This window comes from Lathyrus oleraceus, chromosome 2 (assembly GCF_024323335.1).
Source record: "Lathyrus oleraceus cultivar Zhongwan6 chromosome 2, CAAS_Psat_ZW6_1.0, whole genome shotgun sequence".
Classification (NCBI taxonomy): domain Eukaryota; kingdom Viridiplantae; phylum Streptophyta; class Magnoliopsida; order Fabales; family Fabaceae; genus Lathyrus; species Lathyrus oleraceus.
Window position 1 is genome coordinate 145,364,263 of NC_066580.1, and position 9,243 is coordinate 145,373,505.

Consider the following 9,243-nt stretch of genomic DNA (forward strand, 5'->3'; position numbering starts at 1 on the left):
GGCACAAAGTAGGGTTATCTAAGTTGTAACGGTAGTTGTTGATGTCAAGATTAAACTCGAGTCCTCCTAAACAAAAATCCATTTACAACCTAGTACGAATTGATGTGTGCTTTGAAATTTCATCTGGCTAAAACTTTTAACAAGTTCTATATTGAATTTTGCTTGAGGACAAGCAAAGATTTAAGTATGGGGGAGTTTGATAACATGAAATTATATCACATTTGAAGACTTAATTCAATTAGATTATATTATCATTTACTTTAATTTATCCCATTTTATCAGATATTATGCAGTATTTCTTTTCTATTTACATCAGGTACCCATTTTGAAGCAAAAGTGAAAAAGGGAAGAAAAGGAGGTGTAGAAAGGAGTAAAAAGGAAACAAATATCAAAGACCAAGCCCAGCCCAAAAGAAAGCGCACGTTGTGCCTGTGACGGGCGTCACAAGGGTTGTGACGAGCGTCACACTAGAAGCATCCCTGTGACGAGCGTCACACATGGTGTGACGAGCGTCACACCATTCCACTAGCTTTTTGGCGCAAGTCACGCTCTCAGAAGAATTGAAGAAGAACGTTGAGAGAGTTCGTGTCCTATGCCCACGCCGTGTATTTAGCCATGCTGAAGACTCGTAGGAAACGGAATGCAGTTACCAAGGCTATTATAAATAGCCATCTCACAAACCTAAAAAAGTCTGAGTTTTTGCACGCTCAGTTTGCCGAAGCTCTGCCAAATTTTCTTTTCACGCCTTTGCTTATTTTTCTTCCTTTCCAGCAACTTAGCATTGTTTATTTTATTTATTTCTTTTGCAAGCTTTACATTCTTTTTCCCTTGCAAATTTACCTTTCCAGTTTTAACTTTTAGATATTTTTCGCATAATAGTTTCTACACCGGAAACTATTGTGCAACTTTATACCGGATTTAACCTTACGTTATATTCCAGTTTTATTTCCTTGATTTAATTTACTGTCTAATTGAAGAATCCAAGAACAAATCCTACCGGTTTGTGGTGGAGTGTTCAAGACCATTGTATTACGCATTCAGGTTCTTTAATTGTTATTTAATTTTTAATGTTTTATTCTATTGTTTATTCATATTGCCTGCCTGGAATGAGTCTGTTTATGCATGATATAAATTCTTATTTATTTAGCATGTCTGGCTAATTTGCCTAGGTATCGGTATGTAAAGTAAGCAGAATAAGGGATCAAGACTGAGTCGGTCTATTTAAACTTAAAATCAAAATCAATCTTTTTACGGTTTCAACTTACAGGTTTAATAACAAGATTTTTTACAAAAGTAAAAGACATAAAGAAGTTAAAATCAATAGAGCGAGAGTTTGAGATTTTAACTGGACAGTGTAAGTTAGGCATTAATTCTAGATCAGGGCGAGAGCAAGTTTTAGAGTTAATTAAATTCTGACCTTTTCCAAAAAGTATTTTTAAAGATTGGATGTGAGGACGAGAGTTAAGCATTTGGATTTAATTATATAACCTAAGTCAACAGAGCGAGAGTTTGAGATAAGGGTGTTTAAAACGGTCAGTATTTTCTTAAAAAGAGTTTCTGCAACTTTATTGTTTTCAAAATATGGTTTTTGACTTAATTATAAGTGACAGCAACATTAATATAAAATCATGGTTTATTCAACAGAGCGAGAGTTTGAGATAGAACCTTTAACCAATGAAGTTAACCGAAACGATTCATTTTAAAACCAAGAAACCGACAAAGTCTTGATTCCCTAGTTTTGACGAACTACATACCGATATCCGTTTTATTGATATTTAATCTAGATATTAGTTTAGCTCTTAGTTTTTCCCCAAACAATCGAACATTTTCACCTTAGATTTACGTAGTAACCTTAGATAACGGTATATCGATTCATGAGTCCCTGTGGGATCGATATCTTTTAAAACTACGCGATAGAACTGTGCACTTGCAGTTTGTATCCCATTCTCGACTCACCCAGTCGAGCGATCACATGTTCAGATGCTTCTGATACTTTGCAGTTTTGTCCAGAGTCAGACTTTCTTGAACGAGATTCCACTTCAGATGCTTCTGATACTTGAGAATTTGTATCTGATCTTGTTGTGCATCTGATGACATCATCAGATTTATTACTTCTTTCTTTAGAACCCTGCACACTTAGAAACTTTTCGTTAGGGTGCCATTTTTGGTTTCATCCTTTGTTATCATCAAAATCAAGGAATCTGTTGTAGAACAATTTTTGTTCTTACAATCTCCCCCTTTTTGATGATGACAAAACAACTTAAAATAGCAGATGAAACATGAAATAAATAAGATCAGATAGACAGAAGCTCCCCCTGAGTTAGTGCTAGGGAGTTCAGAAGTTCTTACCAGAGCTTTCCAAGTAATGAGATTTCTGAAAACTTTCTGCAATTTCTTAAATTTAATGTTAGAGCTATTTAATCAGAGCTATTTTTATCAGAGCTATTTCTACAATTGTTGCAGAGTGCTTAAGGTTTTTAGACAATTTTCATCAGAGCTATTTAATGATTTCTCCCCCTTTTTGTCAGAATCAAAAAGACATAGTAATAAAAATTGAATTAAAGAGAAAAACATTTCATTAAAAATAGAAACACAAACATCAGATTCAAAAAGATCAAGAACAAAACATCAGATCCAAAAAGAAGACAGAGGCAAAAACAACAAAAGGCAAGTAAAAACATAAAATCCTAAGTGCCTAAGGGTTCTGAGGCAATTTTTGCAAGATCATGGCAAGCATCTTCTGGATGTTCTCATTGACCGTATCTTGCTTGTCCATTCTGTCTCGGAGGATGTTCTGATCTTCCTTAAGGTCCTTCAGAGTCTGAAGGATCATGGGAACAGCAGTTGAAGACTCCCCCTGAGTCAGAGCCTGCTGGGCTTCAGCTTCTGCAGCAGCTTGAGCTTCTGCATCTGCCAGAGCCTTAGCTTCAGCTTCTTGTTGCCTTAGGATTTCTGCTTCCTGAGCAATTCTTTCCTCTTCTATTCTTCTTGCTTCTTCTGCTTCTCTAGCCAACCTCTCTTCCTCAAGCCTTCTGGCTTCAGCCTCTCTGGCAAGTCTCTCCTGGAGTCTTACCTCAGCATTTCTGATGTAGTCATTTCTGACTTGTTCAGATATGCTCTTCAGCCTAAAGGATTCTGATGTCATCCAGCCAATGACTCTGTTCCAGTGTGTCCTTACAGATTCAGGATCATCACTGATTTCAGAGTTAGTGACCAGAGAATCAACCTTTTGAGCTGAAGCCTCTGCAATCATAAAGATGGCTTCCTTAAGGGTAGGTTTAGAAAGCTCAGGTTCAGGTTCTGGTTCAGAGGTATGAGGTGGAGGGCTGAGATTCAAGGTTTGAGGTTCAGATTCTGACTCAGGTTGGGGTTCAGATTCTGCTTCTGGTTGAAGACTGGGGGATGAAGCATAAAGTGGGTTTAAATCTAAAGGTTCAGATTCTGGTTCTGGGACAGCGGGAAGGATTGGTGGGGTGATATCAGAGGTGTGGGGATCAGATGGTTGAATGTCAGAGGGTTGAGTTTCAGAGGGTATGGTGGTTGTTTGTTGTGGTGGAAGTGAAGTTGTTTCAGGTTCTGTGGTTTGTGGTTGTTGTGAAGCAAGTCTATGAGCATATAGAGTGGCTATTGTTGGAGAGTCAGGATCAGAAGGTTCAGGGTCAGAGGAAACAGTATCGTAGGGAGGTGATTCTGGCATAGAGGATGATGAAGAAGAAGAAGTGCTTTGGTGAGTTTGTGCAGGTATAGAGGGAGGAATGAAGGTTCTGGCTATGTTTAGAACTGGTGTAGGTTGGGAGGTTCTGGTGATTGAGGGTGGGATTTCAGATGTAGTAAAAATGGGTTGAGAGGAGAGAGGGTTAGAGGAAGCCATCTGAAGATTAGAGGAGACAGGAGGAACAGACTTACCAGTTGAGATTTGCAGAGGAGCTGAAGATCCGCTTCCAGAAGCTCCGTCAAGTCTGGCCTTCTTTGCTGGTGGTGCTATCTTCCTCTCAGAAACACCTCTCTTGTATCTGACTAAATCTTCTTCAGAGTCCAGACAGTCATCGAGGCTGAAATCAGAGACATCAAAACCTTCTTCCAGCAGACGATGAAGATAGAGGGCAACAGCGTCTCTGGGCTCATTCTTGAAGAATCTGGCCAGGCCATGAGGCATCTTCCTCTGATCTTTTAGAGATTCCCAGGATGTATTCAGAGTGGGCTTGATTCTAATTTCTTTGATGATTCCCATGCTTTTGAGGTTTTTGGCATTCAGAGGCTTTCCCACATCAATTGCCAGATCATCCATACATCTGGTCTTTTCCAGTTGGTCAACCAATCCATGCTCAATGAAGACATCAGAAAGCAATCTTCCCAGAGGGATGTAAGACCTTGGCTTCATATTGTTTCTGGTTTCTTTGACAGAATCCCTCAGATATCTGAACAGGAGAACAGGGAGGTTGATCTGGATACCCTTCTGAATACAGTATAAAATGCATTTTTGATCAGCATTTATGTAATCAGAGGAGTTGGAGGCTGGGCGATGGTGAATAGTACCCAGAATGATCTTTAGCCACACTCAGAGGTTCTGGTGTAGCTCTTTGTTTTTAGAGGGGTTTCCTTCAACATTTGGTTTGAAGATAGTTGGGTTGATGACTTCAGTGATGCGTTTAGACCTGGGAGGAATGTTGTAAATCCTTTTTCCTCCACTTTCCTCCATATTCAACAAGGAGGCAATTGATGCTTCAGTGATAACAATCTTTACCCCTAGAACAAAAGAGACAATGAATTGGTCATCTGCATCAGCATGTCTCCAGAACTCCTTGACCAGAAGAGGGTAGATTGGACCATAAAGCCTGTTGAAGTAGGTTTCCCATCCTTGTTGACGAAGTTCCCTAGTAAGATCAACGCCATTTCTTCTTAGGTTGTCAAAATCAACCAAAGATTCACACAATACATCCAAACCTTCAAAGGGAGTTGAAAGGTTTATGTGGCGTTCTCGGTCAAGAATGTGGGGTTCTTGATAAACAGGGGTTATAGAAACACCGGTGACGGTTGGAGTTGGAATACTAGAGGTTTGAGCGGTGGAACTTGACTCCATTTGCTGTGAGTAGTTGAACAGTTGTTGTTGTTGAGCATCCATTGTAAAGAAGAAGATGAAAATGAAGAAACTTGCAGAGAGTGCTTCGAGAGAGGGTTTAGGGTTTTAGAGTGAGTGAGAGTGATAAGTGTGAAATGTGAGAGAAAGTGTTTATATACTCTAAGTAAAACACATGCAAAACGACACCTCAGAATGCGTTAGACACAACACTCAAAATATCACGCTTGGGGGGAAAAATGATTACAGCTAATAAATGAATGTCTAATCCCAACAGTACGCACACTGCTCTAGGAGATTTCAAACGTTCTGACCTTTGATTTCTATTGACAGCTGTCTAGAAGTTCTAGGGTTAGACGTTTAATGCTCCACGTGTTGATGTATCTGATCTTCAGGAATACCAAAGGATTGGTTTCTGAAGATTTCTAACTCAGATGTCTTCTTAACTTGTAGAAGTATCAGAGTCAGAGGCAGAAGTGTATTTGTTTTTTTTTTTTTTATCAGAGTCTCATTTTACATGTTCAAAGCCAAATTTTACTCAGGGCAATTTTTAATGTTCAGATTTTCTAATATAAAAAGAAATCTATCTTCAGCTAGAGGCTTAGTAAAGATATCTGCCCATTGATGTTCTGTATCAATGAACTTTAATGTTACTATCCCTTTCTGAACATAGTCTCTGATAAAATGATGTTTTATTTCTATGTGTTTGGCTCTGGAATGTAGAATAGGATTCTTACTTAAACAAATAGCAGCAGTATTATCACAAAAGATAGGAATGTTACTCTCAAATATCTGAAGATCTTCTAGCTGATGCTTCATCCAGAGCATCTGAGTTGTGCACAGTGATGCTGAGATGTATTCTGCTTCTGCAGTTGATAGAGCAATAGTTGACTGTCTTTTGCTAGCCCAGGAGATCAGATTGTTTCCCAGAAGCTGGCAATTTCCAGAAGTACTTTTTCGTTCTATTCTATCTCCTGCGTAGTCTGCATCACAGTAACCAGAAAGTCTATACTCTGATGTTTTCTCATACATCAGGCCCAGGTTAGGAGTTCCTTTCAGATACTTAAGAATTCTTTTAACTGTTGTTAAATGAGATTCTCTAGGATCTGATTGGAATCTGGCACAAAGACAGACACTAAAGAGAATATCAGGACGAGTAGCAGTCAGATAGAGAAGAGAGCCTATCATACCTCGATAGAGCTTCTGACAAACCTTGTTGCTTACCTCTTCCTTCTCCAAAATGCAAGTTGGGTGCATAGGAGTTTTTGCAGAGTTGCATTCAGTCATGTCAAACTTCTTCAGAACGTCTTTAATGTACTTGCTTTGATGAATGTATGTGACTTCTGGAGTTTGATTGATTTGAATTCCCAGAAAGAACTTTAGTTCTTGCATTAAACTCATTTCAAACTCAGCCTGCATCAACTTAGAAAATTCTTGGCAAACAGAGATATTAGCAGAACCAAAAATAATATCATCAACATAAATCTGGCATATCATGAGATCATTATTAAGGTTTTTACAGAAGAGTGTAGAGTCAACTTTCCCTCTGATAAAATTTTGTTCCAGAAGAAAATTGCTTAAGCGTTCATACCAAGCTCTGGGAGCTTGTTTAAGTCCATATAAGGATTTCTTAAGTTTAAAAACATGTTCTGGAAAATTTGAGTTTTCAAAGCCTGGAGGTTGATTGACATACACTTCTTCTGAAATATAACCATTAAGAAATGCACTCTTGACATCCATTTGATATAGTTTAATAGAATGATTAATAGCAAAAGATAAAAGAAGACGAATAGATTCTAACCTCGCGACTAGAGCAAAGGTTTCATTATAGTCAATACCTTCTTGTTGACTGTAACCTTGAGCTACCAGTCGAGCCTTGTTTCTGACAACTTCTCCTTTCTCATTCAGCTTGTTTCTGAACACCCATCTGGTTCCAATGACATGAGTGCCTCTGGGTTTAGGAACGAGATCCCAGACATCATTCTTGGAGAATTGATCTAACTCTTCTTGCATAGCTGCCACCCAATCGTTATCTTGAAGAGCTTCATCACAGGACGTAGGCTCAATCAGAGACACTAGTCCCAGAGGAATATCTTCAGAAGTTCTGAAGGTAGATCTGGTTCTAACAGGTTCATCTTTGTTTCCCAAAATCAAATCTTCAGATACGTTAATACGACTTTTAACTTTCCTTGGAATTTCTGGAGATTTAATTTCTTCAGAGTCTGGAGTGACGGTTGCTTCTGGAGTTTTCTCAGATTCTACAAGAGTGATTTCCAAATCTGCAAACTTTTCAACTAGCTTTGACTTTTCAGGGTCAAGTTTATCATCAAATCTGACATGAATTGATTCCTCCACAATTTTGGTTTCTGTGTTGTATACTCTATAGCCTTTAGAGCGTTCTGAGTATCCTAACATAATACTTTTCTGTGCTTTGGAATCAAACTTGTTCAGATGTTCTTTAGTATTTAATATAAAGCAAATGCATCCAAAAGGATGAAAATATGAGATGTTGGGTTTTCTTCCCTTACACAGTTCATAGGGAGTCTTTTCCAGAATAGGTCTAATAGAGATTCTATTCTGAATGTAACACGCTGTATTTACAGCTTCTGCCCAAAAGTGCTTTGCTACATTAGTTTCATTGATCATGGTTCTGGCCATCTCTTGGAGTGTCCTATTCTTCCTCTCTACAACTCCATTTTGTTGTGGAGTTCTAGGGCAGGAGAAATCATGGGATATTCCATTAGAGTCAAATAATTCCTCAAAATCTTTGTTTTCAAATTCTCCACCATGATCACTTCTGACTCTAACAATTTTAGAGTCAAATTCTTTTTGCACTTTAGAACAGAAACTGGTGAATACAGAGTGAGACTCACTCTTGTGCTTTAGGAATTTTACCCATGTCCAGCGGCTGTAATCATCAACGATTACTAGTCCATACTTCTTTCCATTGACTGATGCTGTTTTCACAGGGCCAAATAAGTCAATGTGAAGAAGCTCCAGAGGCTTAGAGGTAGAAACAACATTTTTCTTTTTAAAAGATGTTTTTGAAAACTTTCCTTTCTGACAAGCTTCACACAGAGCATCTGAAGAAAACTTCAGTTTAGGTAAGCCTCTGACTAACTCAAGTTTAGTTAGCTGAGAAAGTTTTCTCATGCTAATGTGGCCTAAGCGTCTATGCCATACCCATTGCTCTTCGTGAACTGACATTAAACATTTAACATTTTGATCTTTTAAATCAGAAAGATTTATTTTATAAATGTTGTTTTTCCTCTTGCCTGTGAAAAGGACAGAGCCATCGTTCTGATTAATGGCTTTACATATTTTTTGATTAAAGATTACATCATAACCGTTATCACTTAATTGACTTATGGATAACAAGTTATGCATTAATCCTTCTACATAAAGAACATCAGATATAGAGGGAAGAGTACCATTACCAATAGTTCCGGAGCCTCTGATCCTTCCTTTCTGATCTCCTCCGAAGCCTACAAATCCAGCGTCTTTAAGTTCCAGGCTTTGGAACATAGACTTTCTTCCCGTCATATGTCGCGAGCATCCAGAGTCCAGGTACCATGACTGGTGTCTGAACTTTGCTGCATAGGATATCTGCAACATAGATAATCTTATCTTTCGGTACCCAGAATCTCTTGGGTCCTTTCAGATTAGTTTTCCCAGAGTTTCTTACAACTTTGGGTCTTCTAGCATTTTTAAATTTGTGTTCTTGTGTGTGTGTGTAGTGATATGAAAAAGGCGATTTAATTTGGTTACTGGTAGAGGTTTCATCTTCCTTAGGATCATACTCAATTCCCTTTTTATTATTCTGACTTACTCCATAAATCATGGATGCCATAATACTCCTATCTATTCCATTCTTCAGAAATTTTTGAAAGGCTTCTTCATATTTATAAATAATTTCATTTGAAGTTTGTGGTGCTTGAGATAACGTTTCTTCTAATTTTATTTTTGCTTCATCTTTTTCTAACATTAAAGATTTGATTGTATCTTCTTGTGATAGAATTATTATCTCAAGTTCACTACACTCTTCAAATTTAGCTTTAAGACAGCCTTTAACGTTTTTAAACTTTTGTTTTAATTTCTGATAAGAAGTAAGAGTTTCTGACAAACATGATTCTAAGTCAGATCTAGAAAGTTCAGAAAATACCTCT